The sequence below is a fragment of the Cydia strobilella genome, chromosome 2 (genome assembly GCF_947568885.1).
Source record: "Cydia strobilella chromosome 2, ilCydStro3.1, whole genome shotgun sequence".
Classification (NCBI taxonomy): domain Eukaryota; kingdom Metazoa; phylum Arthropoda; class Insecta; order Lepidoptera; family Tortricidae; genus Cydia; species Cydia strobilella.
The window spans coordinates 28,930,664-28,951,577 of record NC_086042.1 but is presented as its reverse complement, the minus strand read 5'-3'; the positions used below and the strand labels follow the sequence as shown (position 1 = coordinate 28,951,577).

The 20,914-nt window shown below is 39.3% G+C and overlaps 1 protein-coding gene across 1 annotated transcript in view; it reads left to right on the top strand.

Annotated features, from left to right (window-relative positions):
• LOC134755156 (protein madd-4) overlaps positions 1-20,914 on the top strand; it is a 504,570-nt gene that overhangs the window by 221,933 nt on the left and 261,723 nt on the right. Inside the window, exon 2 of the mRNA XM_063691660.1 lies at positions 6,049-6,082. The gene's annotated coding sequence lies outside the window, so the exon portion shown is untranslated. The remainder of the gene's footprint in view (positions 1-6,048; positions 6,083-20,914) is intronic.

Below are 20,914 nucleotides of genomic sequence, written 5' to 3'. Positions count from 1 at the left end.
CAATACCATAATATATACCGTTTTCCGGGGCTTAGCACTTACGGGCCAATTCGAACAATGATCTAGATATCAACTAGATATCCACTAGATATTTACAGAAACGATAACCGGATAATCCGGCCTTCACCACTGGAGGGCTTCGTCACTTTTTCTTTAATATATGACATCTATTACAGTTTTTAATTTATATATAGTAGTGTGACTACTTAAAACAACACAAATCAAAATATTTAATAAAATAATTTAATTTGTTCCCAAACTTGTTCATAGATGGCAGCACCAGTCTCTCTCGCTACAACGTAAATCCGTGAGGAGTTCGTTTAGGAGGTGCAGGCGCGCACTGCTTGCCCTTAGAGCTGGTCAAAGACGCCTAGTCTTGCTAAGATGGCATATAGTCGAGAAATTCGGACGGGCACCGCCGTGGCGGGGTGGCCTAGGGGTTCATGGCGTTAGCCGCGATAGCTAAAGACGCCGGTTCGAATCCGGCCTTCACCACTGGAGGGCTTCGTCACTTTTTCTTTAATATATGACATCTATTACAGTTTTTAATTTATATATAGTAGTGTGACTACTTAAAACAACACAAATCAAAATATTTAATAAAATAATTTAATTTGTTCCCAAACTTGTTCAAAGTATGTCAAATTTGACATTTCCGCGATTCCGAATGTCCTCTTGAACGATCTCATTAAGATTTGCTTAAGATATTACTTAGACATCCAATGGATATTTAATGTATATCCCAAAACGTCACAATAATTGTAGCGTGAAATGACAATTGGTTTCTCGAATCGAAATGCAAAAGATAACTAGTTGAGAACTAAACTATTACGTATCTATTAGATCCCATATTGTTCTCGTATCTAGTAATTATCACGTTGTTAGAATTGACCGGTGAGTCTAGTAGAATCATTATGATACCTACTTACTTTATCGGTCATTTTGTAACTGTGAACTGGGTCACTGTTACATTGGAGCGCATTCACGTGGGCTATTCGAGTCGTCAGAGTGACAGGTTGTGACGTGGCTTTTATCCATTTTTCCATTGATATTTTATGCTACTTTAGAAGCGATTTATTCCAGATAAATATGCCTAGTCAAAATTCATGTTTGAACATAATAAAAGCTTGAAAAATCTGATTATTTGTTCGTGTTTGTTAAATATTTCTTGACCTTCTGATACCTACGTGTTTGCTGCCTTCCCTAAAACATTGATATTGACAGTTAAAGCGGCTGCCACAACGAAGCGACAAGATACAGCTGCATTTGAAAACAGAGTGTCACGTTTACGCTTTTTTTTTGTTAAGGAAATGTCACCTTAATACGAAAAAAAAACCGGCCAAGTGCGAGTCGCACTCGCGCACCAAGGGTTCCGTACTTTTTAGTATTTGTTGTTATAGCGGCAAGAGAAATACATCATCTGTGAAAATTTCAACTGTCTAGCTATCACGGTTCATGAGATATAGCCTGGTGACAGACAGACAGACGGACAGCGGAGTCTTAGTAATAGGGTCCCGTTTTTACCCTTTGGGTACGGAACCCTAAAAAGCAACCATAACCCACCTAATACATCTACTCAACCTAAAGACGTCAGAAAAAATGTAAGTATAAAAAATATAAATTGGCAACACTTCCGAGCCGTCACGACCGCGGCCGAAAGCGGCCGAATGACAAATGCGCGGGTCACTCGCTGACAGCTGAGAAAAATGGCGGGCAGAAAATGGCGGGCGGACAGGACGATTAGTTTTCCCTTAGGATAGTTGGGAAATAGTTTGTTGGATTAAAATGTTTGAGTTACGTAATAGGTTTTTGGTTGTTTGCTGTGTAAAACAATTTACTAGGGTTTTTGTCGTTTATTTAGCGTTATTTTTAGTTTTGCAAGCTTTTATTTAACTTTCAATGTTTGTATGTAGGTATCTCTTCGGGTCAAATAACTAAGATATTGCAATTATAACAAAACGGGTAGTCGTACTAAGGAGAAAAGGAAGGAAAATAGTGTAACTAAACACTTTTCTGAATATTTTGTAATATATATTTTAATAGGTACTTATTAGTGTTTGTCGTTTCAATGAGACTCTTTAATTAGAGGAGTAAAAATATAATATAAAATACTTATTGAGTCAGACCAAGATAACTCTGCAGCTATTTTTCTAGCACAGACGTGGATGTGTTATTTTAAATGTCAAACTTGTATGAAAGGTTCCCTATTGTGTAGCAGAAAGTTTTTAGACATATTTTTGTATTGCATACTTGGCAGAAATGTCGTTTGGTACGATACCCTTCGCATAATATTAAACATACATACAGAAAACCTTAACCTAACCGACTTAGAAAATTCTGCCAAATGAATATTATGCGAAATGACTATTATGGCAAGTATAATTTATGCGAAATTATCATTCCACTAAAATTTATCTGCGATAGGTATTATGCGAAGTGTTTTTCTGACAAATATTCTGCCAGATGAGGGGAACCCTCTATTAAATTATGACGTTTAAATGACACTTGCACGTCGTAAAAATCGCCGCAGAGTTATCTTGTTCTGACTACCTTTGCTGAAATTTCATTGTGTTTAAAAAAAGTTTTACCCAAAAAGGTACATTATGAAATCAGTTCACTTTTACCTATAGCTATTGTTCTTCCAAAATTTTATATTACAAAATTAAGTAGGTACAAATTAGCCAACTCCTCACTCAATTAGAAACCATAATTAATTTAATTACCTTATTCAAAAACTTTTCTTAACGGCCACGAATAAAGGGACAAAGGCTGGCATTTTCTGGCTGCAGAGTCGGGTGCTTAATTTTTTTTATTTAATTTGAAGTGTCAACTAATTTGATATGCCACTTGGGAAAATTGAATTTCCGCGAAATTAATTTTAAATCGCCCCCAATTAATGCGGACCCTTAGTTAGGCCGCCTGTCATACCGACGTCGAAACTTTTGCCACAGGACGTTTCTATGTGTGAACGGCACGTCTGTACACGCGTCATGCGTCATAGTGTGAGTGTTGCTTAAAAATAGTACTGAGCGGCCGGCAACCGGCCGTCAGTCTGGTGTCGCGGGGCGAAGTAATTCGAGTCGGGGCGGGGCGGTGCGTGGCCCTTCTGTATGATAATACTATTACTTATTCTGTGCTTTTACGGCCCAGCCACGACTTTACCCGACCGGCGGCGGCGGCAGCGGCAACCATAGGTGGGAACGAAAGGTCCGATCGCTGTCTCGCTCCAACCTATGGTTGCTGCCGCCGCCAGTCGCGCAATGTCGTGCCCGAGCCGTTACATTATCAACTTTGGGAACAAATTAAATTATTTTATCAAATATTTTGATTTGTGATTTTTAAAGTAACCACAATACCACAGATTATATAATACTATATACCTATATAATATATAAATTCTCGTCGTGACGGAGTGGCTAAGGGGTTTATGGCGTTAGCCGACTGCTGAATGCTCTTATGACGTCATAACAATGGCGGCTACATTTTTGTCCTCAAATTGAATAGTATACATTTTAAACAATTTTTCTTTGCATAGCGATATTATTTTAAGGAAATATAAATACCAGGTGGCTATCGAAGCTATATGAACATTTCAATTGATGTAATTTTTTTTGATTTGTTTTGCTATGTAACTTGGATGTAAATAGTTGTAAATATGAAAATATTTGACATGTAAAACTATGTTTTATAAAGGAATAAATGAATGAATGAATGAAAAATACATGTAATAAAAAAAAATCGTATTGTATGTACACGGTGTGATAGTCAGTCAAATTAATTAGTAATTCGAAGTCTGTTTGAGGTTAGGCCTTTATAGGGGTTACAGACGGACGCAAACGGGGGGTTAGTGTCCTGTAGGCGTGTTATCGACCATAACATGATAAAATCAAGCAAAAGTTAGTTTCTGACACTGCGCGTGTGGACGCTATATTATTATGATGTATGGCTAATGCTATATTTTTTTGGATTTTTTCTATTATTATCATCATTCGCTTGCCCTTGTCCCATTCACTTGGGGTCGGCGCAGCATGTCTTTTTCTTCCATACCTCTCAGTCACCCGTCATCTCATCATTCACTTGCGTTAGTTTCATATCATCTTTCACACAGTCCATCCACCTTTTCCTCGGTTTTCCTCTCCTCGTACCTCCCTCCACATTCATTCTTAATACCTTTCTCGTCACATGACTTTCATCCCTCCGCATCACATGCCCGTACCATGCTAGGCGATTTGCCCTTACTTTTTCTGTTATGGGTGCAACTTTATTATTAAAAATTTGTATGAATCTGTTTTTTACTTCTTACCCTTATAAAACCTAATCAAAAAATCGAAAAAAGTCAAACGAAGGGGCATAGCTACGGGTAAAATATTTTCCATAATTTTAATATCCAGAGATAAGAGGAATAATATGGGGACTATTTGTTTGGAGAAGTGGTCAATTATCCTCTTACCATATGAGTAGGTACTTTGAAGGGGTGCACAAAATAATGTTTTGTTAGGGTTCCGTACCCAAAGGGTAAAAATGGGGGAGACTCTACTGTCCGTCTATCCGTCTATCCGTCTCTCCATCTGTCCGTGTCTGTCACCAGGCTGTATCTCATAACCTTGATAGCTAGACAGTTGAAATTTTCACAGATGTTGTGTTTCTGTTGCCGCTATAACAACAAATACGAAAAAGTACGGAACCCTCGGTGGGCGAGTCCGACTCGCACTTGGGTGTCTATTTTATTTTAAATTTATTGATAAGTCCAATTGCCAAATATGTAACAGAGGTATTTGCGTAATACATGGGCCCAACTGACAATATCCGTAAATTGGGTCACCGCTTGTACATTATTGTGCGAAAACGCAATATTAACTGATTATTGGATATCGCTTGGACAATCACTTAATCGACATCGTTATTAATTTAGTGGTAATAGTTACACGAACGAGATTCTTACGTAAAATAATAATTTTACAATGGGATATGCGTCATCATCATCATCATGTCAGCCGATAGACGTCCACAGCTGGATATAGGCATCCCCCAAGGCTCGCCACTCCGACCGATCCTGTGCCGCTCGCATCCACCGAATTCCCGCGACCTTCACCAGGTCGTCGCTCCATCTCGTTGGAGGCCTACCGGCAGTTCGTCTTCCGGTACGCGGATGCCACTCCAGAACCTTCCGGCCCCACCGGCCATCAGTTCTGCGTTCTGTTAGGAATATGCGTACCTATTGTTAAATAAATTATAGGTAAATCTTGTTTTTTTTTAATGGTACAGTAACAGATGACCGGTCTGGCCTAGTGGATAGTGACCCTGTCTATGAAGCCGATGGTCCTGGGTTCGAATCCCGGTAAGGGCATTTATTTGTGTGATAAGCACAGAGAGTTCCTGAGTCATGGGTATTTTCTATGTATTAAAGTATTTGTATATTAATATATATCGTTGTCTGAGTCTGAGTTCAAAATATGTGTAAACTAGCCATACTAACAGAAGAATATCACCATGTTACTAAACTAAAAGAACACAAAAGATGTACAAAACTAAGATGTCTACAGAACCAAAACAAATATTGTATACCCAAATATAACAACATATATGGCACTAGGCTGTACACATATATATTACCTAAAATATTGAATGATCTGCCAGAAGTTGTTTGTGCTAAATATTTAAATGGTAAACATATAAAAAATGTCGTTAAAATGCACTTATTAAAAACTAACGACACAAGCTATGTATACTAAGAATCATATTTATGATAAGATATAGGATATAATATTGTTTTTCTTTATGTTATTCTCGAACTCCCCATCGGCACACAAACCTCCATAAGGTTTTGCCTACGATGGGTCTTGTAATGATCTAAAAAAACTGTAATTTGCTTCCTTATTCAATAAATTAAAAAAAAAAAAAAAAGAGTACCCACAACACAAGCTTTCTTGAGCTTACCGTGGGAATAATATTTATTTAAAACTGTACCGTCCCAGATGTTGATATTTATACGTTGTTGCTTTTAATAAATACCCATTTATTGAGATATTTATAACTCTATTGTTGCAGGTATTGACTGGGATTCAAGGAATGGACAATAAATGTAAGTTAAAAAAATACATTTTAAGAGCGACAGCGGAAGTACAGAAACAGTTAAAATATGAAGTAAAATATGTAAGTAAGAGAAAAAGATGTAAGTAAAAGATGTAAGTTAAAATATGGAGACGAAAGTATTACATTTATAATGACCCGAAGAGTGTTTTCACATTGCCCGATCCGATATCGGATGTAGAATCCTACATCTCCGTAGTCAGGCCGCGGGGGCGCGCCCGGTCGCTTCTTTAGCGGTCACTACAACAATAAACATTATGCCTACACATACGCACACAAACAAATATTATCGGTCCGACAGCTGACGGGGGGCTCCGACATGGCTGATAGATGTCGGAAGGCGCCTATGAGAAAAACAGCTGCAGGAGGTGCCATATATGTCATCAAGTCCGCCTTTTTGCGTTATCTATCGTTTTTTAATAATAACTAATTAATTAAATGAATAAATAAATACAGAAAAACACATATGTCTCACATTTTACTTTCATCCGACGTCCGATATCGGATCGGGCAATGTGAAAACACACATCTAAACGTAACTTAAGGAAGACTGCTGGAAGATGTTTTCTATAGAAAATTAAAGTTTCATTCAATTTGACTTTCATAGACTTTTTAAACAGAAAAATGAAAATATATTAACATCAACTTGCGATCCATAATCACTGTTTAAACCAATTCTAGGAAGATAATCAAAATATAATCATAACTAAAGTAGGTATTATTAGATTTGTAGATTTGTAATTTCGCAAATTTTCGCAATTTGTGGAAACTTGTAATTGCTCACTGTTTCTATGTCATTACCTAACTTGTTACTCTAGCTATAAGTTTTCCTACCAAATAAAATAATAATATTAATAATGCGTGACTTCATCCGCGTGATAAAATAACCGCCACCTTTTATCAACGCGCGATTAAAAGTGACGGAAACCGTTCTATCACGCTGTCACGTAGACATAGACAAGAACGACCGTGATATTTGTACCATTCTCAACCAAAAGGGTACTTATTGTCGCTTGTCAGTAAGGCGCTATTTCCATAAAGCTTCAATTAGAAATCAACCTTATCGACAAGCGACAATGTACCTTTTGGTTGAAAACGTCACATCTATTCCTACTATTGTTATACAAACCATGACAGTGCACAGGGCGGACACGCTATACATCAAAAATCACTTGCGTTTCTATGTGTGAACGGCACGTCTGTACACGCGGCATGCGTCATAGTGTGAGTAAGTTGCTTAAAAACAGTATCAAGGTGACAATCGCTCTATCGCTTCGACAACGAAACGCTTTGTGTCTCTCTATCACACTTCCATATTAGTGCGACAGCAACAGTTGCGTTTCGATCGCTACGGAGCGTTAGCGATTGGCGTGTTAGCTACGCGGCCTGATCGGCCGGCAAACGGCCGTCAATCTGCTGTCGCGGGGCGAGGTAATTCGAACCGGGGCGGGGCGGTGCGTGGCCGTTCTGTATGATAATACTAATTACTTATTCTGTGACAGCACTAAGGCTCACTTGCACCATTCCACTATCCCGGGGTTAACCGGTTAAGCCTGGAGTTACCATGGTTACCAGTACAATTTGACATTTAGCTAAGTGTATAGTATCACGGATCATGCATTTTAAAGTAAATTCAGTATGTAATCATGTGTCGCTTCGCTACTTGTACCTACCCTTGAATACATAATGGGGACACAGTTTTGATATAAGACGTCCCTTTGGGCTTTCACGGGCACAGCGGAGATAACACAGTAGGCTAGGTTAAACATGTAAAACAAGCAGAAGAGGGATTTTGACTCTATTTAGAATAAATTATTCAAGATTCTGCATAGTTTAAAAATTAATTAAAAGATGTTTAATTAAAAAATATTTCCACTATATGTGCCATCGTTTGCAAACGTTTCGACTTTAAACAAAATCAATAACATTCTGTAATTGGGCAATTCTGTAGAAAGTTACGCGTGTTCGTAAAAATATACACGTCGATTATCCATTTTGTTCTCTAATCTAAGCGCCACTTGCACCATCCCACTAACCCGGGGTTAACCGGTTAAAAAACCTTTTTTTTTTTTGACGCAGGGGTAAATGCATTTACGCATCTCACCCCCAGGCTGGGGAAGCCCATTGGGGGGTGGTATGTGGGACTCGCTCCTCCCATAACTTCCTCTGCTAGCCAGAGGAAGAGGAGGAGAATACCCACTAACATCCCCTGCGGCGTTTCCGTCTATGCCGTTGAGGGGGGTGCAATGGGGTCGCGAGCATGTCGACCACGGCACCCCCCCGGCAGTCCTGGCCCGGTTGAACCGGGACTTCACACCAGGTTCGGGGAGAGTCAGCAAACGCATAACTAACCCTCCCCCCTCCCGTGTAGGGCAATAATATGCGGGTCCCCTACCCGCTGCCCTACTGGGGTATGGCGCGGTTTACAGCGGCAAACCGCCTGCGCCTCCTTCCCATGCGCCTTATTCGGATCGGAAGAGCGTTCGGGTCTTCCTCCCGTTCCATCTCCTCGGTCTCCTTTTGCAAAATGACTGTGTCGCAAAAGGAGACCACCGCGTCCCAACATCTCTCGCCGCTCAACATGGCCGCCACTACGTTGTGCAGCGTAACCGGTTAAACCTGGAGATACCATGGTTACAAGTAGAATTTGACACTTGGTTAACGGTTTAACCGGTTAACCCTGGGTTAGTGGGATGGTGTAAGTGGCACTAAGTCAAATTACGTTACAGCCTCTGACAGTTTAACTGTTGACAGCTGACATAACATATCAAATCCATAACGGTTTCAGAACAAGAGATTAAAATCAGAATGGGCTTCTGGTGGAATACTCGAACCCAAAATCCAAAATGTATAATGTAAAAGGATAATTTGTGGTATTTTCTATAAAAAGGGACCTTATTGTTGATGGCGCTTATGCCATTATTAACGATGCTCCGATATAAATACAATGCCGCGCCACGCTGTGCGGCGTAAGCGCCATCGACAATAAGGTCCCTTTTCATAGAAAATGCCCCATTTGCACTCTTGAAACATTTTAATTACCTAGTACCTACTTACTCAACAAATTGTATCACCACAAACAACACACAACATAAAATAATTTAGAATATACTTATTTTATGTCAATGAATGTGCCTTGCCCTAATACATCTCTAATAGTTCTTTAAGTCATACTGAAGTGTTGACAAAATATAGCTATAGTTTGTCAAAGGACTGTCTTATTTCAAACATAGACAGAGAGAATCATACTATCTTTGTTTTACACTAGTACTAGCACTCAAAAGAAATGAATGAGAATAGTTTTTTTGGTTCTTATTTACTGACAAGATTTGCTTGACCAGCTATATATTAAGCTTAGAATAAATATAAAAGTGGAAAAATTACTGCCTTGGGTGAGACTTGAACTCACGGCCTCTGGGTGGGAAGATTTGCTGACTATGGATGAGGTCTTGGTGGCTCAGTTGGCAGAGCGCTGGAGTATCTATCCAGAGGCCGTGAGTTCAAGTCTCACCCAAGGCAGTAATTTTTCCACTTTTAAATTTATTTTAAGCTTAATAGCATCGATCGCAGACGTTTCTGCTTGTTAAAAATTAATTCAGCTATATATTACTGATTTAAGCACTTTCTTAAATAAAATAGCGCAATCTCCCTCTGGTCTAGTCTTTCGGATTCCCCTTTCTTCGCCGACACCTAGAGGCCATTGCAAACTTCGCGACATCAAAATTATATCTAAATGATGTCAGCCCGCGTACATTTTGCTCGTACTTGTCCGTACATGTATTGGAGCGAGAGAGATATCATTTTAATGTCGCAATATAAGTTTAAATTGCCTCCTATTTTAAACTTCCCTTCTGTACCTGTCTCGAAATGCACATTAAAAATCCAACAGCACGTAATGAACCCCGGCATGTAATATTAACCCGTTTTCAGGGTAAGACACCGCGAGTATCACTGATTAATTAGTAATCTAATAATTACTTTATGAGCTTGATGGAAGGGAAATAAGCAATAACATATTTGAATGTTTGTTATTAATTTCAATGGTAACCGCAATACTTGTTCGTGGTTTAGAATTTTGATTACTTAATTAACAAATGAAATTAATAGACGCTAGATTAATTGAAAGAAAGAAGAAAGAAAATACATTTATTTAACGCCACAACAGATTACATATATGAAAAAAAGGAAACATACAGACAAAAAACATTAGACGCTAAAATAGGACCCCACTCAGCATAATGCCGCGGTAATCCGAGGCGCTGGTTTTCAGTGGGGACCTGACTTAAAACTATGAGTTGGTGGCGACACATACGCCAACGACACTAACAAAAAACACAGACAAAAAAAGTAAGTAACTACCACAAACAAATACCTACCACTACTAATTAATGTGTATCATGTTAAAAAGTTATAGGATGGAAACTAGGTATGTTTTCACTTCAACAGCTCGAATACGTGTATTTCGTTGTTTGAAAACAGTGAGCAAACCTCGAGCAAGCCTGTTAAAAAGATGTTTTCATCAGAAAGGTACCACATTGTCGCTTGTCGATAAGGTTGATTTCTAATTGAAGCTATATGGAAATAGCGCCTTACGGACAAGCGACAATAAGTACCCTTTTGGTTGAAAATGGCACATATGACAATGGCATCTAGTTACAAGAAACTAATTTTAATGTGTTTATGTAGTGTTCATGTGTTGTTTGTTTAATGTTTTGTATTTCAATGTGTGTAAATTACGTGAAATAAATAATTTTGAAATTTGAAATTATTCCTCACTAAATTATTCTTGAAATTATTCCTCACTAAAGTAAAATGGCACCAAAGGGTTACAATTCCATAAAACTTTTACCTATCGAACTCTCAGAATTTAATCCATTAAGGGGGAGGTGAGACAAAGAGCGACCTGGAAAAGACTCTCGACTCGACAAAGCGTAAGCGTGTTAAGGACTGCGGTCATTAGAGGTCACTGAGGCGAGGACAACAGCAGGAAAAGTACCGTAAAATGGGGTGAGTAGGAGCAAAACTGACATTCAAACCTCGATAACATTTTATTTTTACATATGCAAACTGAATGGTGTATATAATAAGTGTTCCGGACGTTTGTATTTTATATGGGTAGTTCCATTTTATAACTTTTACGATAAACAAGAAAAAACACCTCACACCGTAGTCCCTCGTAATTGAGGTGATATGGGTTTTCATACAAAGGTGATTTTGAAAGTGTTGGATCGTTTTTTTTTATTATGAGTATTACTATAGCTTCATTTTAAATTGGAATACATTATTTTTGTAGCAGTAGCCCTAAAAACCTATCTCACCCCCTTTTCATACCTTCTCTCCCCATTCATAACCCAACTCTCCCCGCGAACCCTTCTCACCCCATTTTACGGTAGCAAAAAAGCTGCTTGGAAAAGTCTCGTCGACAAAACATCGCGGTCATTAGAGTTTGTGAGATTAGTTTAAAGATCACAAAGAAGCATAGACAGTAAGGCTGTTGACTCGACAAAGCGTAAGCGTGTTAAGGACCCGAGGTTATTAGGCCACGAAAACAGCGGGCAATGTCAAGCTACTGGAAAATACTCGTCGACAAAACGTTAGCATGTTAATGATACTAAGTCATTAGCAAGTTCACCGAGGCCACGAAAACCGCGGAAAAGTTTGTGAGACTAGTTAAGTCTTAGAAAAACCGGCCAAGTGCGAGTCGGACTCGCGCACGAAGGGTTCCGTACCATTCCGCAAAAAACGGCAAAAAAATCATGTTTGCTGTATGGAAGCCCCCCTTAAATATTAATTTTATTCTGTTTTTAGTATTTGTTGTTATAGCGGCAACAGAAATACACCATCTGTGAAAATTTCAACTGTCTAGCTATCACGGTTTATGAGATACAGCCTGGTGACAGACGGACAGACGGACAGACCGACGGACAGACGGACAGCGGAGTCTTAGTAATAGGGTCCCGTTTTTACCCTTTGGGTACGGAACCCTAAAAATGTATCCAAATCGTTAACATGTGTAATGTCCATAGAAAAGACGCCGGTTTTCCCGAACCTTTTTGACCTGTATACCACACAAAGAAATTTTAGAACTAAATAGTTAACTACCTTCATTACATTAAATTGAATTTCTGAAAAAAAAATTACATCATCATTGGAAATCGGTGGTTTTTTAGGGTTACCCAAAGGGTAAAAACGGGACCCTATTACTACTAGACTATTATTATTAGACTTCGCTGTCCGTCCGTCCGTCTGTCGCCAGGCTGTATCTCATGAACCGTGATAGCTAGACAGTTAAAATTTTCACAGATGTATTTCTGTTGCCGCTATAACAACAAATACTAAAAAGTACGGAACCCTCGGTGCGGGAGTCCGACTCGCACTTGGCCGGTTTTTTGCGTAATGGTACGGAACTCAGCTCCGGATTACGGAACAGAACCCTTCGTGCGCTTGTCCGACTCGCACTTGGCCGGTTTTTTTTAATTTAAAAGAAATATGCTGGTTTTCATTAAAAATAAACAAACCGCAACATCAATGGCCAGACTTTCATTTCTAAAGCTGGTCTAAGTATTAACTAACTGTAGTCTAGAAAAACTCTTTTACTAAAGAGATACTGATACCCTGTATTTTATCTAAGACGACTGTTCTCATTACACTGATATAAGGAGGTCGATTCTGATTCAACAATTTGTTAAGGGTACGATCTTGTTTCTACGACCTTCACGAACGCGAAATTCAATCAAAGTCGTAGTACCATAAAAGGCATCTCACGTACACCAATAAATGAGTGCGAGTTGCCAATAAGCGCATCAATAAATGTGTGCGAGTTGCCAATAAGCGCATCAATAAGTGCGTGCGAGTTGCCAATAAGCGCATCAAGAAGTGCGTGCGAGTTGCCAATAAGCACATCAATAAGTGCGACCAAGATGCTTAAATTACACGTTCGCATTTGGCGCGCACCAATAAGCGTGAGCGATCGCCAATGTCGTATCAGTACAAGATAAACATTAACAGAGACCGATTCTCCGATCAGATCTGGGTGCGTAGCCAACGTGCCAATCGTTAACGCTCCGTAGCGTATCGTAGTCTCCTCTCTCAAGAGTGATACTTCCATATAAGTGCGACAGTGACAGTTGCGTTTCGCTACGGAGGGTTAACTATTGGCATGTTGGCTACGCACCCAGAAGTCCGTTTTGTTTTACGATTTTATATGGTTTTCATCTTACTTTGGGTCGTTTGACCTTGCCCATGACCACCAAACTGTGTTAGCAGCTCATTCTGATTTCACCCTCAGGTGTCGTCTCGTTAGCCATTTCATTCATTACTCTGGGTCGTATCAAAACCTTAATAAACGATCAGAATCAGAATAGGCCTCTTGGTATCTGAGATAATCCGAGAAATAGGCAAACGTGCTTCTAGCGGCGCTCGATCTATTAGCGTGATTAACGTTTTATCTAGATAAATAAGTAAATACTTCGTAAAAGAAATCAACTGTAAATACAATAGATTGTGACTTAGTTCTTTGAGGAATTAATTAGTCGTAAATAGATTGCTGTACGTTACTTACCTAATCAGGTTTTGTGTAAGTATTTATGTGTAAGTCATTGTATATAAGTGTATTGTCATTTTATTTTTTTGTACTAATTCTCTTTGTTAATCTCTACGTTCAAAAAATTGATTGGACCCTCAAGAAGAAAGGTCTTAAACGATTTGCCACACTGGATGCGTTCTGCGGGCAGCGGTCAGGTCAAACTTCAAAGGTTGCTGTCAATGTTGATCATACATAATGCGGGTTTGACCTGATCGCTGACCGCAGAACGCATCCAGTGTTGCTAATCCTTAAGTCGTTAAAATACCTCAGTTTGTTCAAAGGAAAAAAAGAAGATTTTGCAAACGATTGCGATTTTTGCAAAGAAAGCTATAGAACTATGCGTCAGTATGATCCAAAATCTAAAGTGGATAAATATTAGGTCAAAGGTATTATCATAATCATACCAATTGTAGGTACTTAACATGGTATGTGATACTTACCCAGTGTGATGATGATGATGATGTCCTCCCAGACGTATCCGTCGACAGCGACATCCCGACAAGCGTTTTATTTGTATATTATTATTTCTAAAAGGGTTTTTAATAACTATTACGCGCATAGGCGCGAGCGTGACTTGCAAATCCAAATTTGTTTTTAAAAGTCCGACAGCACGAAGCACAGTAGAGCTGTCCAGATGAGTTGTAGGTGTAGTTGTAGGAGGGCTTGGGCCGAGTTTTTCGAAGCTGTCGTTTGGCGTCAAGATTTTCAAGCCGGGTGCGTTCAAAGTTATCAAGACCCGTATTGACAGCAGCTCGCCAGTCCGATCTCCGAGTTGCAAGCTCCTCCCACGACTCGCACGATATGCCGGTGGCCGACAGGTGGCGTTTTACCACATCCTTGTAGCGCAGGTACTGCCCGCCAGCCTTGCGTTTACCCAGTGTAACAAGGTGTCCATTATCAAAGCTGCATGTGACATTTAATACCTTGATGACAGTAATCCCTCTAGTACCAAAGAGTCGCATATTGTACCTTATATCATAGTAATAAGACCTAATTGTATAAACATTGTGATTAATGGCACTTAAACTATCGTGAGACATATTTCAAAATATTTATCAGTACGGTTTTTACTCACTATTATTTTTAGTCGCTTTTGGCGACATGTTTCGGATTCTTTGGGAATCCATCCTCAGGCACGAGTGTCCGCGGCGGTTGTACGTCGTGCACTGCCCGCGCCGCCCGCCTCGTCGCTCGTTGCGCACGCGCTGATGGGGCGGGGCCGGGAGGCGCGGGGCAGTCCGCAGATAGAGTCCGCGGAGACTTGACGACTGCCTGAGGATGGATTCCCAAAGAATCCGAAACATGTCGCCAAAAGCGAGTAAAAATAATAGTGAGTAAAAACCATACTGATAAATATTTTGAACATTGTGATTATGCAATGGTTCGTGGTCATGATATATTAACATTTTTTTGGAATATTTCTGTAGGATTACTTGGACTTTCTCTGAGTTTTTTAAGTGGGTTTTGTGATGAAGCTTTTTAATAATTAGACGCACACAGGCAACACTCGTATTTGTAAACACATTCTAATATACATTTTTAAGTTTTATTTGTCAGTTCATTCATGTACCTCACTATAAAACTCAGTAAAAGTGGACCCGTCTTTGCTGGCCCTAAAGGTCTAACAGAATAGTTAGAATTATTTGCATGCTTAGTTATTAAGTTAAAATAATATACAATGAGATGGTATAGATAACATATTTCTGCACTAAGACATATTTTGCTAGTTAGCATGCAAATGTACACTTAACATAAACTTAAACCTATCTAAATTCTACTTAATATTACATGCAAACAAGTCATCTATAGTGTAAAACATCTTAGTTACCAGCCAACGATAAAGTTGAGTTTTAAATAAATTAAGAGGGAGATCCTTAACATTATCTGGAAGAGCATTAAATATAATAACTGTTTTTCATAAAATCAATTACAAGTCTGTTTGGGTTTCTTGTATATAATATACAAATACATAAATACATATAAAACACCCAAGACTCAGGAACAAATATCTGTGCTCATCACACAAATAAATACCGGGATTCGAACCCAGGACCATCGGCTTCACATGCAGGGTCACTACCCACTAGGCCAGACCGGTCGTCGTTTTTGAACAGATAAGGGCATTTCTTTACAAAAACAGCAGCTTCATAAATATAAAAATAGTATAGCATGTTTATATTTAATTGAGACAAATGTATTACAAGAGCTCAACTAATTGCCATCAAACTGTTTCGCAGTTTGGCAGTAATATTTCAATCACTAGAGCGGTACTGTCATAGTAAATTTTGTAACCCCAGTAAATTCACTGCCATCTGTCGACACACTTTAAAACTAAAAACTAAGATTTATAAAAATACAATAAAATGTATTTAAATATAGATAAATTATTTTTTTTATATGCATTAATTATTTTTATGATTTTGGCCCATGTTCTTTCACTGATATGCGTTAAATTTGTTAAATAACAAACGAAACAGTCAACGCCATCTATACGACAGTGGGCCAAAACTAGTGGCGCCCTCTGAACGAGAATCAAATTTTCTTGATTTTCGAGGCACGTTTTTTCCTTAGACTGTAAACATCTATTACGGAGTTAAATCTATCTTTGATTTCAATGTAACACACTACCTACGTACCTACCGTACCAGACCTATGTACTGTGTCTTATGAAAGAAATGATTTTTTTTAATTTTTTTTTAATACCACGTCGGTGGCAATTAAGCATACGGCCCGCATGATTGTAAGCATTTACCGTAGCCTATGGACGCCTGCAACACCAGAGATATTACACGCGCGTTGCCGACACTTTAATAGTATTAATTTTGAACTGAAATAAGAAGGTATAGACTTCATCAGCATTACTGCAGCAGTATTGCGGCACGATATTAGTGCCGACTGCATTGTTGCCGCAAATGTCAAAAATCCGAGCAACAATGTCCATTTTGACATTTGCGGCAATAGGAGGTCTTTACAATATTTAAAATTGATTGCCTTGTTTTTAGTTGTCGATTAATTAGATTCATTTCATTTTATTTTCATTTCTCGTTTTTCATCTTTCTTTCAGTAGTGCTATGATGACATCTGACAAAAATGTTACCTTTTATTTGAAAACAACAAATTTTTCCTTGTAAATCATTCCATCAAACATTAATAAACTGGAGCATCAAAAAAAGTTGCTAAAGCACCCACATTTTACGCATCAAATAAAGATGACAAATAACGGACAAAGCGGACATCCTCGTCATTCGAATTCGAAAAATTCAATTCGGTCCCTCATTCATCTCTCCATTTCGAAATATCACCAATTTGAAGGAATTGTACTGGCGAATTATTCCATTTGCTTGCTGAGGACGAGTGGAAATCTTAAACGAAGGATAGTTGGAACACAAGGTTCACGGAAGCGTAATGTAATCCCGCCTTGCCCCCATGGCCACAGAATAAGTAATAGTATGCAGAACGCCCACGCACCGCCCCGCCCCGACTCGAATTACCTCGCCCCGCGACAGCAGATTGACGGCCGTTTGCCGGCCGCTCAGTACAGTTTTCAAGCAACTAACTCACACTATGACGCATGCCGCGTGTACAGACGTGCCGTTCACACATAGAAACGCAAGTGAGTTTTGATGTATGGCGTGTCCGCCCTGTGGCATGGCCTTGCTCCAGATACGTATAAAAAAAAATCTGGTTACCCCTCTCAACCCCCTAAACTTCCCCCTAAAATAAGAAATAAGCGGTTTTGACTTATTTACAATATTAGTGGTGGTAATTGCTATATCTATTTCAAATTTTAGGTATCTACGTCAAACGGTCTCTGAGAAAAACGCATTTAACTGATTTGCAAGACCGAAGTGATCCCATAAGTGTTCCGTCTGTCAAAACAAAGTTTTGCACGGAACACTAAAAACCGTAGTCAGGCCGCGGGGGCGTCGTCTGTAGCGGTCACGCACACTATAACAATCATTATGTCTACACATACGCACACAAACAAATATTGTCGGTCCGACAGCTGACGGCTATGACATCGCTGAATTTATCGGAAGCGCCTTTCCGATATCGGATGTCGGAAAGGCGCCTATGACAAGAACAGCTGCAGGAGAGTGCCATTGGCATTAAGTCCGCTTTTTCTGCGTTATTTATCGTTTTTTAGTAATAATGATTTATTAAATGCATAAATAAATACAGAGAAACACATATATCTTACATTTTTCTTCCTTCCAACATCCGATATTGGATCGGACAATGTGGAAACGCTTTAGAGCGTGTTTTCTTTAATTCGACGCCTAATAAATAAATAAATAAATAAATAAATAAATAAACAGATTTTTTAAGAACATATATAGATCATGATACATTGGTTTACAGTCAAACTTACGCATCCAATCAGAACGCAACCATTCCCTTTCTTCGGCTCGTAGATTTAAAATGTTAGAAATGAAATTGCCTCCGCTTTGAGAATGGCCCCCTAAAGTGGATTAGATGTTCAGAAATGTCCAATGGTTAAGATTTATAGCTGGCGGTTGATTGGGTAATTTTTGGGATTAGAAAATAGTGGCCTAGAAAGAAATGTAAAAGCGCTTTAGGTGATTATTTATCAAAACATAAAAAGACATACATATATGTTATGGTGCTCCCACATTGGCTGTTATAAAATGGTATGTAATATCGTGTTACAGTGTGTGGTATGAATTCTATAGTAATTTAAATTGTATTTTTTCTTATTTACTCGTAATGCATGCAGATTCCTTCATACAATTCCTTGATTCCTTGATTCCCATTTTTACCATCGGACCACACGACAAACGGCACTCCGGCATCGCTTCATGGTAGGAACTCACGAAGCGTTTTGCTTCCACATTTCTTATGCGAACTGCCAAGGAGTGGAACGCCCTGCCCGAGTCTGTGTTTCCGCATGAGTACAATTTGGGGCTCTTCAAGGCAAGAGTTAATAGGTATCTCGTAGTTAAGCGTGCTCCACCGTAGACCACATCATCACTTACCATCAGGTGGGATCGTGGTCAAACGCCTGCCTATTCATCATAAAAAAAAAACAATACAATACAATAGGTATTAATAATAAATAACATAATAATAACGAATATAACAATAAACTAAACGTGCGCCTCCACCCTGCATCGTATCCGGCTCAAAAGGTCGACTTCGCAGATATAATACAGGTCTCCTAACCTCAGCTTCGGTTTGATTTCTTAAAGAAATTTCAATGTTACTCCACTCTTCCCAAGTCTACTAAGTTAAAAAGGCATATTTTATTAAAAACTCTCCCTTTATTCATAAACATGTGCGGTAGGTCCAAGAATTCCTCTTATCTCCGGAAACCGAATTAACATACACAAACCTTATACTTTAACAAACATAATTTTACTGTGGGTTAAACAGGAAACTACAATGTTTCCATATAGTTAACTCTACAGTAGCGACGCCTTTAACGGCAGACATAACTTGGTTAAAGAGCGGAACATACAAACTTAATTTTACTAGTGTTCAAACAAGGGACAAACACTTGGTGATAAACATGAAATAAAACTATCGACTGTAGTTTTTATCGCGTATATATATATATATATATCTTTACTTGACAATAATTGTAGTGTATAACTAGCCTTATGAACCGATTTTGCATGTACAACCAGCCTTAAAGTTTATAGTCTATGATTGTTCATTATTTTTAGTATGTGGGTATTTTTGCACTTTGTAATTCTCCTCAGTCACCCGTTGACCACGAACGCTGTAAAGGGTTCGAAACGTCGGGATGTATTATAAATTCAATATACGCGATATAATCCGTTTTCATAGTTTTATTTCATGAGTAACTATCGCGGTAACCGAAGACAATATTATCATCATCATCATCATCTTCCTCGCGTTGTCCCGGCATTTTGCCACGGCTCCATGGGAGCCTGGGGTCCGCTTGGCAACTAATCCCAAGAATTGGCGTAGGCAATAGTTTTTACGAAAGCGACTGCCATCTGACCGTCCAACCCAGGGGGGAAACTAGGCCTTGTCGGGATTAGTCCGGTTTCCTCACGATGTTTTCCTTCACCGAAAAGCGACTGGTAAATATCAAATGATATTTCGTACATAAGTTCCGAAAAACTCATTGGTACGAGCCGCGAATAAAGTTAAACGTTCATTACATAACCGCTTTCACGTTATGTATCTGAAATTCAGATTCTCAATACATGTGCATACTTACCCGCGACCTCCGGATTGCAAGTCGCACGCTCTTACCGCTAGGCCACCAGCGCAACCGAAGACAATATTACTTGGTGTAAAAATTACAGGACTTTCCTTCGTCAAGCAACCAGCACAGGCAAGTCCACTTTTTGTTTGTATCTATACAGTATTTTTTTAAATTCATCTTTTAAGCTACGAGTATTTACTTACTCTTCTTCTTCCTCGCGTTATCCCGGCATTTTTGCCACGGCCCGTTGGTGTCTGGGGTGTTCTTGACAACTAATCCCAAGAATTGACGTAGGCACTAGTTTTTACGAATGCGACTGCCATCTTACCTTCCAACCCAGAGGGGAAACTAGGCCTTATTAGGATTCCTCACGATGTTTACCTTCACCGAAAAGCAACTGGTAAATATCAAATGACATTTCGTACATAAGTTCCGAAAAACTCATTGGTACGAGCCGAGGTTTGATGCCGCGACCTCCGGAAAACGCAACTTACATTAAATAATTTCACGGTTTAGACTCACTTGTTTTAGTCACTCTCTCGACATGTTCCAGAGAGCCTAGGTCTCCTTTCTCAAGCACTAATAGTGCGAGCAGCGTTCACTACGACCGTGTATTGCAACACAAAACATGTCGCGCGAGTGACTAAAACAAGTGAGTCTAAACCGTGATTAAATTCGCAACTAACAATCCGGAGATCGCGGGTTCAAACGCGGGCGGGAGCGTGCGCGCACTTACCGCTAGGCCACCAGCGCTACTTGTTTCCAAGCTGTTTACAGTGGGGCCCACGGCGGCAAATCTAAGTTTGTACAGAACACTGGGATGTCATGTCAGCCATATTTGATCTTTTGTGTTTGCTCGTTGAGTTGGGACATGTGTTGAGACTTGAGACAATCTCGCGGGGTTACATTAGATGTCAATTTGCACCTGTATTAAGTACACAATTTTATATATTGGTGAGAAATGAGGGACAGGGGATTTCGTCTTCGTGGAATCCAGTAATTAGCAAATGTAAGGGGGAAAAAACATCCCACCACATACC